The following is a 15,215-nucleotide window of genomic DNA, read 5'->3' on the forward strand; positions in this document are numbered from 1 at the left end:
GGGAGGGGCAGAGAGAGAGAGGGAGAGAGAGTAGACCCAAGGCTTCATCCTACGACCCTGAGATCATGACCTGAGCCCAAATCAAGAGTTCGGGGCTTAACCGACTGAGCCCCCCACATGCTCCCAAGCTGAGCATATTATGTACAAGCCCCCCTACTTAGCATATGCATTTCCCTTCCAATGTCGGAAGGAGGGAGTCGGTGATGACACGGATCTGTCAGCAGTTACCCAAGAGTTGTAGCTGGAGCAGTTTTAGCTTTTTCTTTTTTTCCCCTTATGCCATTAAGACAACAGCACATCCTTCAAAGATGACGATTCTGAAGGTTTGATAAGATATATGAATAAAAGTCAGTTGCCTTTTCCGATTATTTTGAATAAATAAGTGTTAACAGAGTTCCTGGCTCCCTCACTACTTAAGCTTTTAGAGGCTTTGCACTATAACTGACAATTCTGGAACATTTTCAGAAGAAAAAGAACCACCTTTGTACTTCGTCAACAAAATAAGGAAGATGGACTCTATCTTCAGGGCCTGGGAAATACATACAGTATTTAGAGTAATGGATTTACTTCATGTGGGTGAGGATATTATTTTCTTGTTCTTGTTTTTACTGATTTTTAACTGCTGAGATAAATGCATGTTTCAGCATTATCACTCAACATGCCATAAATCACATTACATTATGTGTGACTGGTTGGAATTATTGAATAATAATCAAAGTAGACACGTCCAGAGTGCCAGGTGGAAGCTTTCCAACCCAGCCTCTTATTTCCCGGAGCTTGTGTGGACTAGAAAAGGCAGCCGAAATGGAGAAAAAAGCAAGATAAGTAAGATCGATGAGTAAACACCCCACGGGGTAATGGTACATTCAGGGATTCATGATTTGTATTTCTTATGAAACTTTCAGTATAACAGAAATTAATGTAGAAATGACCATACCCTTGAAGAGGCATGACAGTCTATGGAGGATGTGGGGAAAGCTCTCTTAGCTTCTTTCCTGTATACAGCCCATTGTAATCTGCCATGAGACAATGTAGTTGACCTGAAAATTCAACATAAATTGAACATCTATGGGAGATTTCCAGGTAATAGCATTTTGGAGGGGCCGCTCTACATAGTGGACTCTAATTTTTGGCAATTTGTTTAGCCTGAACAATTATGAATTTAAACTACTTGGTCTGATCCAGGCTGTTGCCCATACTGTTAAGCATTTGAGATGACTTTCCATGGTTAACTCCTGGCCTGGCCTCTTTGGTGTGTGTTAGAAGGTATACGCTCCCCATAAGCAACAACCAAACGAGAAACCCAGGGTTATTTTATTAGTAGCTGAATAAGTGTTCAATGTCCTCTCATTGCAGGGCTTTTCTGGAAAATGGTGCCGGAACCTGTGGACTATTCCAGGACACTCGGTGTCTGCTTTTCCAACCAGTGGTGTAGGTAAGGATGGACAGTCTGTCAGAGAACAGGATCTCCCATGCTTGACTCTTGAAAAAAGAAAGCATCATATCCTTGGGCACCTACTCTGCTCTAGGGACTGGGGATAAAATGGCAAACAAAGAGGTATTGTCCTTTATCTTTGCACATCTTGTAATCTGGCCAGGGCGCACGGGATGGAAGTGTCATTCACTGATGAGCCACTGATGACCAGGTTTGCTCCTGAGTATGCAAGATATCAGAGTCATGGGGCAGTTTTCTTAAATCGCCTGGGAGATAGCTCGTGCTCTCTCCTTTCTCTGGTTTCAGTATTAAGCACGATCTTCCTCTGTGATTTTCAAGATGATCGCTAGATCACAGCATCAGCATCCCCTGGGAACTTGCGAGACATGCCAATTCTAGAGTCCTACGCAGAATTACAGCATCAGAAATGCTGGGGTTGGCAAAAGGGAATCTGTCTTTAACAAGCCTTGTGGGTGATTCTGAAGCATGCTAATGGTTGAGGAACACTGTTCTAGACTAGTGCTTCTCAAAATTAATGGGCATAGGAAATGCCCATGGACCTCATTAAAATGCAAACTGAGTCAGTAAGAGGGGTCTGACGTGTGGAGGATTTCTAGCATGTTCTTAGGTGATGCCAGTGTTGCCAGCCTGGGCACCATGCTTTGAATAGCAAGGCTTTGGGTGTCCTTGTTGTTATGGATATATGTAGTTTGGAGAGTTCTAGTCGGGTGGTGAACGCCTTCCTTCCTGAAGAAGACAACATTAATCTTTCCTCTGGGCACCTGTAGACATTGGAATCTGTTCTATGATGTCATTTGCTGTCTTCTGTAATTTTTGTTTGCATCTATTTTCCATTGGTCCTTCAACTTACTGAGGGCAGAAAGAAGACCTTTGTTTGAAGCAACTTTTAAGTGCCTGGCATATAGAAGACCCTCGATAATGGGTCTTAGAGTGGGATTCTGATCTCTACACCCATGTAGCCTCTCAACAAGAGATGTATTAAACCTCTTTGCAAGTAACTTCTGACAGTTGTTTACTGCCAGCTTATGATGGACTAATTAAACCCACGAGGCTGCGATGCTTCCAGCACAGCCAACGTGAGAAGAACTTTTCGTCTTAAGTGGCTATATGTCTAATAGAGAGTGGGAGTGGAGTAAAGTTGATTTTGGTCTGGCTCCTGGTGAGCTGTGGCTGAGGGGTTGTGATCAGCTTTCTTTTCTGAGTTAAAGATTATCAGTTCCCAGGGGAAAACCTGGTTCTAGTGTGGGGAGTTTAGCATTCTGTTTTGAAAAGACTATACTCATTTTACCCATGACAGAAGCTGGAATTCCTTTCGCCCTCTGTTCAGAGTAATGTGGTGAGTATTGTGGATTATCTCATTTGTGGCCTGTTTCCCCTTAGTCAATTCTTGATAAGGATAAAATTTTTTTACTAGCTTGTGAAAATATCTACTATTGTGTTCTAAAGAACCCTGGCTCGGGAGGTCACCTCTCCATTGTACCATGTCTCTCACGTGCTCAGAGGAATTCCGTCTAATAGTGTGAAGACGGACATCATTGTACTAAGGGCACTGGGACAAGGCTAGGGATATCCGGTAATATGCAGTTGAAGCAATTTTCTCTTCACCTAGAGGGAAACCTAGTGGGATGATTAGATCACTCGTCTTTGGAGAAAGCAAGGCGCCCATTAAAAGGGGCCAGTTGGTAAGAATTTAGTGAAAACATAAAGTAAGCTAAATGGTGTAAACTTACCGACCCCAGGTTAAATGCACGTTAAAAGCCTAAAAACACATCTTTGCCGATGCAGAAATATATTTACTGTAGTTATACATTTCAATATATCTCATAAAGATCTCTACCACTAAGAGCGGTACCCAAAGTACTATTTATCAGAAGACCTACAGCAACGCAACTTTCTTCCACTTACTACAGAAAACAGTAGGTCATATCACATTTTCATTAGATGTTTAATTATCATAGGCCTTCACAAAACATTTTATCTATGACTTCTAAATTCATTTCACTTGGGATCACAGGAGTTAGTCTATTGGAATGATTTTTAGTGAAGTCTGGCTTTAAATTAGGACCGTCTGGCTTTCACAGATCTGGTAGCAAGTAGGAAATCTATTGTACCTTCCAGACCACCAGGACTATAAATTGATGTGAAGCTCTGGCCCCATGGAATGTGCTCCTCTCTGGGCAGCTATCCAGAGATAGCAGTAAAGGAGCCAATTACCTTGTTTTGTAGCCATTCTCTCTCATTCCCAAACATTTCTTTTTCAAGTTTATATTTTAAAACAATTTTTTTCTCTTAATGTAAAAGAATCATCCAACAGAACAGTATTGCTGTTGTCAAAGGGTATCTTGCTCCTGGGAGTTATCAGTCAGGATCTGAACCTGGAAAACATATCTAAAATCCCTGTTTTCACCATTTTCCTACCTTTACCCTCTGAGCAGGCAGCTACGAACTGAAGAGGTAACCTTCCTTTTGGACTTTCTAAGTAGGGTCTGGAGGCAGGAAGACTTATCTTCCTTGAAAAATATGTGTATCATATGTCATCATATGATGCAGGATGGCATCACATGTCATTAGGAAAATGTAAATTAAAACAACAAGGAGATACCACTTCACCAGAATGGCCAAAATCTGAGACCCCGACAACACAAAATGCTGGCAAGGATGAGCTCTAAGAGTAGTCTTTAAAAAATAAACCCAGAATTAAAACAAACAAATAAACAAACTCTGTGATAATTTGATTTATGGTCCAGAGAATTAAAAACCTGTTTGATTTTGAAACAAAATGATACTGACTACAGATAAAGCCTGGTCCTCAAAGGGTCAGAGAACAGAGTGATTAAGTTTTAGTTCTTAAAAATGATGGATCATGAAGATTAATAGATATCTTGTTCTACCTTTTCCAGAACAGGCTACAGGCCAGATTGCTAATTACTGGAGGGGCAGAGAAATAGATGGCACTCAGTTCTGGAAGACATCATTCATCCATTCATTCACTCATTCTGAAAGTTTTTGTTGAATGAACAAATGAAAGAATACCAGTTAGGTGGCATAACCACATTCTGCAGGCCTTTAGAACGCATCTCGAAGTAGACTTTTCCATATGACAGCACCTTTGCAAAAAGCCTATCCAGCCATTAGGAAAAACCAGGAAAGCTAGCAGCTGCTTACATTTGGGCAGACTCTGATGATTTATTCTGATGCAATAAGCAATGGAATCTAAATGAGGTATGGGAGGCAAAGAAATCAGGAAAGAAAGTTTGGCATCTCTGCCTATCCGGAAGCCTCCTCTCATCGTTAGTGTGAGAAAAGGAAGTGGTATTTTTATTTTCATTAAAATGCAACAAGCATCAAAGTCAGAAAATAGATCATCTTTTTCTCATGGCTAGAAGCGTACAGAAGCAGATGAGTGCCTGCATTCCGGGGGGTGTTGCTGGGGGCTTCTCTAACACAGAGCTACCACCCTGCTGGGAGCTCAAACTTGCAGGGAGGAGGAGAGGACGTTGAGGGCTGGACTGGCCACTTTCCAAGCAGAATAGGCAAACACTCAGCTAATTCTGGAAGATACTTCCTTCCTCTTTTCTTTCTTTTTTTCTTTCTTCCCTCCTTCCCTCCCTTCCTCTCTTCTTCTCTTTCTCCTTTCTTCCTTTCCTTTCCTTTCCTTTCCTTTCCTTTCCTTCCCTTCCCTTCCCTTCCCTTCCCTTCCTTTCCTTTTCCTTCCTTCCTTCCTTCCTTCCTTCCTTCCTTCCTTCCTTCCTTCCTTCCACAAGTCTGTACTGAATGTCTTCTATGTACCAGGGGCATTTATTAGCTCTGGGGACAAGAATGTGAGCAAGGTGTGGCAACACTCAGGTTGCTCACAGTCCAACGGAAGAGACCGATAATCAGTACCACATGTCAGAGCTCTAAGAGCATGTTCAGGAAGGGCGTTCACTGCCGACTTGGGGAGTGCAGAGAAGGCTTTGTAGAGGACATGACACCTAGGTTGATGTCCAAAGGGTGAATAAGCTAGGTGACACCCCAGTTGTGTGGACAGAAGAGGGGGGCAAGGGAGCAGGGAGGAAGCAGTGGATGATGGCCCCGGAAGAGCTCACAGCATGTTCAGAAACCCTGAGGAGAAAGAGAATGGAGCATATTGGGAAGCAACAGGTAATGCAGTATGGCTGACACATGTTCTGGGAGGAGGGCAATGAGGCTGAAGAGATAAGAAAAAGACCCTCGTGGTAAGTCACGCGAAGGTGTTTGACTTGCACCAGAGTCTCGAAGTCTCAGCTCTGGACACGTTTAGGACATTTGCGTTATGTGGATTCCATGGGAAAAAGGCCACACCGCACACAGGACACCTCTTAGTTACTTCAAGGCACTGAAGTGATTTGTTTATATTTCCGTTCATTCCAAATCGATGATCAGTTTCTGAAGGGCAAAGAACAGTTTTTGTAAAAGTCTGTGTTTCCCAATAGAAAATAACCTACCAGGGGCTGCCATGTCAAGTCTAGAACCCAGGCAAAGACACATAAGCAAAAACCTTGGTCACCCCAAAATAAGACAGCCACCAATCCTGCCAGCATTCTGTGGTTTCCAAACCATAGGTGGATAATAATCATGGTAGGTGGACAGTGCAGTAGTTGTTCTTTGGACAACAATGCACATTTCAAGGCATTTCTCTGCCCTTTTGATACATTAATAAAAATAATGATGCCAGGGACGTCTGGGTGGCTCAGTCGGTTAAGCATCTGCCTTCGGCTCAGATCATGATCCCAGGGTCCTGGGATCGAGTCCCACATTGGTCTCCCTGCTCAGTGGCGAGTCTGCCTCTCCCTCTGCCTGCTGCTCCCCCTGCTTGTGCTCTCTCGCTCTGACAAATAAATGAATAACATCTTTTAAAAAAAGTACTAATGATGCCGGTTACCAAAGCAATGTCAGTGATCAATGCCCGCCTTTTTATGACAGGGCAAACATTTCACACCAAATGGCAAAATTATAACTCAATTCCTTGCAAATTTTTAAAAAGGAAACTAATTATGGAGATGGACGGTAGCTATGCTTGTGGTGAGCATAGCATAGCGTATGGAGAAGTTGACTCCCTATGTCGTATGCCTGAAGCTAATGTGACGTTGTTTGCCAACTCTACTAAAAAAATAAAAAATAAATAAATAAATAAATAAATAATAAAGAAGGTAACTATGGGAGAACAATTATGATTTAGAGATCATTGAGTATCATGTAACAACTATGCAGGGAAAGGAAGTAGGATACATAGCAACAGCCTTAAGGGAGAGAAGGCTGCTTGCACGAAGGGTTGTTCACTTGCTCTTTCGGGTATTTATAAAAACTCCATTTCCACAGGTGATAGAGAGTCAAAGACAAGGCACTGATGCTGTACCAGGATGTCACAGGATAGAGAGGTGTGATGGGGGAGGGGGCAAGTCATTGCAACAGAGTATAGTAAACACCATGATAAACATATGCCAGAGGTACCAAGAAAGCATGGGGGAGGTAAGTGAAGGAGCCTGGGTTGTGTAGTGGGTTGAATCAAGGGCCCCCAAACATATGTCCACCCAAAACCTGTCAGTGTGACCTTATTTGGAAAAAAGGTCTTCCCAGGTGTAATTTAGTTGAGGGTCTGGGATGAGATCATCCTGGATTAGGGTGGGTCTTAATCCAATGACAGTGTTCCTAGAATGGATAGAGGAGGAGAAGACATAGGCACACGGGGAAAAGGCGAAGATGGAGGCAGAGATTCGAGTTTTATTTCCAAAGCCAAGGAATGGCTACAGCCAGCAGAAGCTGGAAGAGGCAAGGAAGGACTGTCCTCTGGAGACTCTGAGGGAGCGTGGCCCTCCCAGCACCTTGATTTCAGACCTCTGGTCTCCAGAGCTCTGAGAGAATAAATTTCTGATGCAGTAATATGCTCAGTTGTTGGTAATTTGCTATAGTCGCCTAGGAAACTAATACAGGGTGGAAGCTGGGAGAAGTCAAGGACACTTCTGGAAGAGATCATGCCTGAATGAAATCCGAAAGGCAGAGCTAGAATGACCAGCTGAAATGAGCCAGGAGTGGGAATAGGAGGAAGATGGAAAAGGGGTAGGAATGGAAGGGCAAGCGATAAGGTGTTCAAGGAAGGGTCTTGAAGAATTAAAGGAGCCATCTTGAATGAGGGAGCCATCTTGAATGAATACTTGTGTCTGATTAGTTCATTGTTGAGTTGATGTGGCCACAGAAAAAAGGGTTGTACAGAGATATATGCCACAAAAAAGCTCCTGTGGATAAATAGGTTTGAAAAATGTACATACTATCCGTAATTTAGAGATCCAAAGTCCACGTAAGCACATTGACAGCCAATGGAAATCCTGCACTCTCTTTCGCCTAGAGTTTCAACCGTCTTTTGTGCGTCTGGGTGATCAGCTAACAGCTCAAGCAAAACAGCGCTCCCCAGCACGTGCGGGAAACGCTGATCATGTTTGGAGGATGTTGGGAAAGACCCTTCACCCCTTCCTCATCATCTAAAACCAAACTGTCAGGGCTCTTTCCCTTTTTTCTTTTTTTCTTTCTTTCTTTCTTTCTTTCTTTCTTTCTTTCTTTTTGTAATTTTTAAAATGATTTTGTAATTTATGTGATTTTTGAGGTCATTTTAAATAATACCATCAGTTCTCGTAATTAACTTTGTAGTTATAATTTTAGGGGTATTTCTTGGTAGTGGTTAAAAGATTAATAATTTGCATTTGGGAATTTACCCTTTAGGCTGTGATTCCTCACTGCCACCTTAGAAAGTGTGAAGAGCTGATCCTTTCTGCACAATGCGTTTCAGTCAGGACTAGTATTTGTCCAGAGAAGGTGGTGATGGGGATGGGAGGTGAGAAAGCAGGCAGAGAAGTTCAAGGAGAGCAATACTTCTCCAGTCTCCAGGGTCTGGCCAAATACCCACGTATCTGCTAAGCACGGTTTGTCTTGTCGCTGTCTCTCCTTTGCCCTTTTATTTCTTCCTGTGCCTAAACTTCTGACTTGGGGCCACACAGGCAGCCCCTTGAGCAGATCTGAGAGACCCATCTTCCTGATGAAGTCCTGGGAGCAGGACACGTGCCTGGCCATCGCCCTGGCTGTTCCTAGGATACTGCGTTTTTCCCTCGGGGTGGGCAGAGGAACAGGAACGGCTTTCAGAGGATGACCTTTACTGATAAGTTCTGTTTGACCAAAGCAAATTGCAGGCATGCATTGATTAAGCCAGAGATAATTAAAAAAAAAAAAAAAAGAGGTTTTATTTAAATAACAACAAAACCCCAAACCAAGGGGTGCCTGAAACCTACACTTTATGGTAGTAACTTAGCCACTCACGAGCCCTCCCAGATCAGGGTCCCCAGTTTAGTTCACGCTGGGCCTTCTGGAATCTTAACTGAAAGCAATTTACAGAAAGAAATTTCTTGTGTGACAAACATTCAAAGCTATTACAATCCGATGTGTTCTCTCTCTCCATTTCTCTCCATTTCTCTCTCTCCATTTCTCTCTCCCTCTCCCTCCCTCTCTGGCTTAGCTTTAGCTCTGTGCTTGTTTGTTCTATAGATTAGGCCTGATTTTAAAGTATCTGTAAATCTTCCCCTAACTAAAGCACAGCTTGCTGATCTGTATGCAAATGATATACTCGCCTGCCTTAAAAATTTAAGATTGACTTTGAATTGACCCCGTGCTTTATCCCTCAGCGGAGAAAAATGAAAGGATATTTATAATACCTATGGACATTGTGTACGATACCAGTGGGAGTTTTCTCCAACAGTAGGTGAATAATAGAAACACGGGCCGACTGAACCGGGGCGGATACACGCAAAGGCAGACTGAAACGGATTTACATAGCTGGGCATTACCTACCTTAGCTCTCTGTGGTTTCTCCCTCGCGCATACTGCAAGTGCTATAATTTTCTCTAAAAATAAAGAATATAAAACTGAAAGAAGCACACAGATAACATACCAGTTGAGCCCACAAAAGTTTATAGTACAACTTTCATTTTCTTCCTTCTAAATAGATCATAATTTTGAGGACAACATAAGCAGTTTTTACAATGACATTTTTCCCACCTCGGGGTAAGCTGCAAAAATCTCACTCAGGTTAGAAGTGAATGTGTTTCTAAATACATACCACACTGCCCATCCAGCCTCACCATTAGCAGAGGCTTTCTTTGTTTTATTTTTTGCACTTTTTTTTTTTCCACATTGCCTTAAAAATTAAAATAGACAGAGCAGAACATTGACCTGGGCTGAAATATGGATTTTTTTACGCTTCTCTCCAACTCAAATTTTATTAAGGTTATTGAAAATAAGATCACTTCACTTAAAAATGCCAGAGAAACCCAAAGGATAAAATTGCATGAGATTAACATACCTATTCTTATCCTACAACAAATATATTTCATTCCAAACCTCAGCGATTTCTTGGACCACACTATCTCAGAGCTACATTTTTTCGTGTTTAGTTTTTATTTCCACAGTAGCACAGTAACTGTCCTGGGCTCTCAAATGAGAATGTTGAAATTCTCCCAAGTCACTGCCGAAGTGGCAGGGGCCGGGGTCTTCCTATCCTGAGGGTTGCATGTTAAATCTTTTCCGTAGAAGCTTTGCATTCATTGGCTCACAGTGGAATGATAGAAAGTCTGAGACTGAGCATCGCAGTAGGACCCAACTTCACTGAGGAAGTGATGAAAGACAACACTCTCCTTTCTTTGCCCCTTGGCTCCCTCCGTGAGATCCTGCTAGCAGCCCCTCCAGAGAGCTCTTTTCTGTTCCTGTTATTTATCAGGAAGCTCTCTGATACCGGCTTCATTCACTGGTGGTAAGCTCTCTCTCTGTTATTGAATGACTAAATGAATGAATGCATCTTTTTTTTTTTTTAAAGATTTTATTTATTTATTCGACAGAGATAGAGACAGCCAGCGAAAGAGGGAACACAAGCAGGGGGAGTGGGAGAGGAAGAAGCAGGCTCACAGCAGAGGAGCCTGATGTGGGGCTCGATCCCATAATGCCGGGATCACGCCCTGAGCCGAAGGCAGACGCCCAACCGCTGTGCCACCCAGGCGCCCCTGAATGCATCATTTTTATTCCACGTTGGAGGGACTAATTGGAAAGAAAGATTAAAGAGGGTGAAATGGGTCACTCAGTATGAACAGATCTTTTTGGCAATAAAAGAAAAAATGAATCGCACGTCCATCTTGCAACCCCAGTCTTGTCTTCATCGGGCAGGTGGGAAGAAAGTGGCTAAATGAAATTGACACCTGTTTTAGAATAATTACAGGTGGCAGGAGAGGGATAGTTAGAACCTTCTGGTAGAAATCAAATTCCTTCAATATCTTCCTGCCTGTTCTGGCCTGATGTCATTATCGAGGGCAAAGGACGATTCAGGAGGGAAATTACGAGGGCATGGTGATGTATTCTTTTTTTTTTTTTTTTTTTTTTTTTAAAGATTTTATTTATTTATTCGACAGGGATAGAGACAGCCAGCGGGAGAGGGAACACAAGCAGGGGGAGCGGGAGAGAAAGAAGCAGGCTCATAGCGGAAGAGCCCGATGTGGGGCTTGATCCCATAAAGCCAGGATCACGCCCTGAGCCGAAGGCAGACGCTCAACCGCTGTGCCACCCAGGCGCCCCTATGGTGATGTATTCTATAGCAGGAAGGAAAGAAGTCAAGGTGCCTAGTGGAAATTAAAAAGATTGGTTCATCGTATGCACAGAAGTGAGGGAGAGGTCCCTAAATTTTGTGGGAGAAAGGGTTTGGCAAGCCTGTTGCATTTCCTGCCAGCTCGGTAGTATAGATCGTGAAGCTACCCTTCCTTGAGGTGGGAGCTCAGCCTCCGGGTTCCTAGGTGAGCTAATTTGGACCCAGAAGATCCCTTCCTCTGTCTTTTGGTGGTTTTCTCGGTGGTGAATGGAAGAGAACCGGGAATCATCAAAAGAGAATTTAGGATTCCTCTAACAGTGCTGTGCTTAGTAGAGGAATTACATTCCTTCGTGCTTCCTTCTGAAACCATGATCACAATATGCTGTTTTGTGGGTCACCATGTCCTTATTGGGAGAGGTGAAGAGGTAAATAATGTGTTGCCTTTCCTCAGGGAATTTGTATTTTATGGCATTTCTTTCATTAGGAAGTAAGAGACTTTGATCTCTGTTAACAGGAATCTGGCATCATTATTGAGCCAGAGAAAAATTGAGGGGTTTTTACCAAGGTCTTCTTAGCCCTTCCCGAACAGAATCAGGAGGCCATCTTCCTACTCTGCCTGTGCTAGGAACGGAAGTGCCAGGTTCAACCTAAAAGGGATCTAGAGCTTCTCACTGTGATTCTGCATCTCTTAACCTTCAAGAAAGAAAGAAAAAACCACAATAAAACAGCAGCCCCGAACATCCAGGAACCAGTTTGAGGCTCACAGTCAGGCCTCAGTATTGTGAGAAGCTGGCCTGGTACTCACAACTTCACTGTGTTGTTCTCCCATTGGACATGAACCATTTCACTCAATGCCGGCATCAGGCAAGATCCCTTTCAGCCTATGATCAAATGAGAACGTTCGGGACTTTGTAATTTTGTCAGACATGGAGAAAAATAAAATCACCGTGTAACCCACAAAATACCAAACATCCCCTCTCTTGGCCAATATGAGGAGCTGCCTCTTTTATACCAATTATAGCCTGATTGTCATTCTAGCCTGCCGTCCCTAGAGATAAGAGATATTTTATTAAGAGAGCCAACTGTAGAATTGTTGCCATTTTCAGACACGCTTCAATCCTAAGAGAGCTCCTGCTTCCTTGGTCTCTCCTTCAAGTTACCAATGAGTCCTTTCTAACAGTCTCTTACTGAGACACCCACAGTTCCTCATGGTGTGTACTCCCCCTTCCTAATAAACCCCTCAGCCCAGTCATCCCTAGTATGTTCTTGATGGCCTTTGGCTGGGAGTGAATTGGCATTCCACTGTTGCTGGAGTATAATAATTGTGCCTCTTGTTGAGTGCTTTAGGACTTTGGGTAGAGGTTTTCACATAGCTAGTGCTCAAGACACAAATCATAAGACTGACACAACTTATGTATATATAAAATATACTAAATTATATATGTGTTATATATGAAGACTCTGATTTGCAAATGAAAAAAAAACTCACTAAGGAAATAATATAAGGTGGGGAAACTCATTATCTCCTCTGATAAAAAAATCCCAGGGATATGTCCAGCTTCGAGAAAGTCTGTATCAGGGACACCTGGGTGATGCAGTCAGTTGAGTGTCTGACTCTTGGTTTTGGTTCAGGTCGTGATCTTGGGGTTATGGCATTGAGCCCTATATTGGGCTCCACACTCAGTGCGGAGTCTGCCGGAGATTCTCTTTCCCTCTCCCTTTGCCCCTCTTACTCATGTTCTCTCTGTCTCTCAAACAGATAAATAAATCTTAAAAAAAAAAAGAAAAAGTCTATGTCAAAGAAGGACATCCTGCCATTTGCAGCAACATGGATGGACCTTGAGGATATTATGCAAAGTGAGATAAGTCAGACAGAAGGAAAATACCATATGATATCCCTTATATGTGGAGCCTAAAAGAGCTGAACTTGTAAAAACAGGGAATACAATGGTGACTACCAGCAGATAGGAGGAGGGGATAGGAAAGATGTTGTTTAAAGGTACATTCAGGAAGCGAATAGTAAATAAATCCTACAGATCGAATGCACAGTGTAGTGAATGTAAACAAAAATATTGCATTATAACCACCAAACTTGCTAAGAGACTAAAACTTAATTATCTAACCACTAGAAAGAAATGATAAGGATGTGATGTGATAGAGGTGCTAATAGTTGCTACAGTGGCAATCATATTACAATAGATAAATGTATTTATTTTATATAAATGTACATAAACACGTACACCTTAAATTTTCACAATGTTATATGTCATATATATCAGTTAAAGAAAGTCTGTATTGAGGATCAAAACAACATAATGAGAAATTATTTCTCTCCATCTCTTTCTTTTTTCTACTATATTGGAAATGTTCATTTTTTTGTTGGTTCTCATAAGCTTATCACAATGGATCAGGAAAGTGCTTTGCTTACTTGGCCGAGCCTGGGTTGTAGGGTCCACCCCTGTATCTAAGAACGATGGAGCAAGAGCTGAGGCGATGACAACTGCCATGCTAACATTCATTGCACATTAAGACCTTACCGGGGAGATTTGAGAGGCAGCGACTGAAAACCTAGGCAAAGAGGGTTCATGAAGCACAAGTCTTAGAAGCTGCACAGGTTAAAGGAATACCCTAGTCATGCCCATATTTGTATAGCACTGGTGGAAAGTAGAATTATAGAGGTGCGGGGGGGGGGGGCGTGGTGAACTTCAGGGAAGATGTGGAATCTAAAAGCAAGGTTTTAATGATTAAAGTATAATTATATGGAACCAACGTTTTCCATTGAGAAACGAATACATACACAGTAAAACAGGTTCTGTGGTGGCAAGAAGAGTGACCTAGTTTTCCTCTGCTGGACTGCTCACCCTGCTACTCTTCACCGCCGTCCTAGTTATTCTTGGGTCCCAGCTAAAGAACATATCCTCTGGGCAAGTCTTCCTAATCCATTAAACTAGGTTAGATTCCCTCTGCAATAAATTTCATCCTTTCCCTTTCTTGCATAACATTTATCACAGTTTTAATCTTAAATGTATTTTTGCAGTTGCTTGCCTAGTATTGTCTTCCCTGTCAGACTGCAAGCTCCATGATGGCAAGATTTTTCCCACCTCATGTCTTATCTGCTACACATAAATTAGATATTGATTGGTAAATAAATTTATGAGCATAAACTCCCCAATGGGGTGCTTTAAATACTACTGTACTCTTCTAATAAAGATTGTGTTGTCTTCTTAAAGGTAATAAAGGGTGAACAGGTGTTCATCCACATCAGAGAGATATGAAGCCTACATCATGACCTAAGAACAGAACAAAGCATCCCTGCCTTACAATTTTGAGAATTGTTACTGAATGATTGGAGTTTCTGTTCTTGGCAACACCGTGATGCCTCAAGACAACTGAATCCAAAGTTTGCATGTTCCATTTCAGGCCAGTTGAGCAAGAACCAAGTGAGTATCATTGACACAACAGCATACTCAGCTTCTCATATGCACTAAAGGCTTTTGGGGTTTGTTCGTAATCTCTATTCCTAGTGACATAGTTCTTTGTTAAAAGTAAAGTAAGACATTAATCTATGATATGAGTTTCAAACCATTGCTGGAGAAGTACATGTTTTTGAATTTCCAAATTTTTGAAGAATATCTTTTAAAGTACAATAAACTAGTAAACTGAAATATATGTATAAATAAAAATTAATCATTTATATGTGTATATATATAATAGTCTAAATTTTTTTGGATACAACAAACATAAAATTACTTCATCTGGTTGATAAAGTTTCTAGACACTCTCCACTGTGTATTTTTTCTGTTTTTCAGGCAACCTTACTTGTTCTAAAACTGATATCTTACTGTTTGCGGTGGCAGACAAATCTCAAGATGTGTATGACACTTCTGGAGAACTGTTGCCTCTCTCACCAGATGAGTCTGTAAAGGTAAGAAAATCAGTATTAGCAGATAAGCTTTCTATTTATACAATGCAATTTGAGAAGGTAACAGAATTGTTACAGTTTAGGGCTCTACGTTAAAGTGTCTATCAAATATGAAGTATTCAAAAATTCAATGAAAAACACTAAAGAGACCTAAAAAGGAGTGTGAAATGAATTGTCACATTTTATATTTGATCATGTTTTCA

At 41.8% G+C, this 15,215-nt stretch overlaps 1 long non-coding RNA gene across 1 annotated transcript; it reads left to right on the top strand.

Moving 5' to 3' along the window:
• Positions 1 to 1,355: 1,355 nt before the first annotated feature.
• On the top strand, positions 1,356 to 15,008 carry LOC125282707 (uncharacterized). Its single transcript, XR_007189876.2, has 3 exons — positions 1,356 to 1,435; positions 14,321 to 14,530; positions 14,900 to 15,008. It is a non-coding gene; the product is annotated as an uncharacterized LOC125282707 (long non-coding RNA).
• The last annotated feature ends 207 nt before the right edge of the window (positions 15,009 to 15,215 follow it).

This window comes from Ursus arctos, unplaced genomic scaffold, assembly GCF_023065955.2.
Source record: "Ursus arctos isolate Adak ecotype North America unplaced genomic scaffold, UrsArc2.0 scaffold_33, whole genome shotgun sequence".
NCBI lineage: Eukaryota > Metazoa > Chordata > Mammalia > Carnivora > Ursidae > Ursus > Ursus arctos.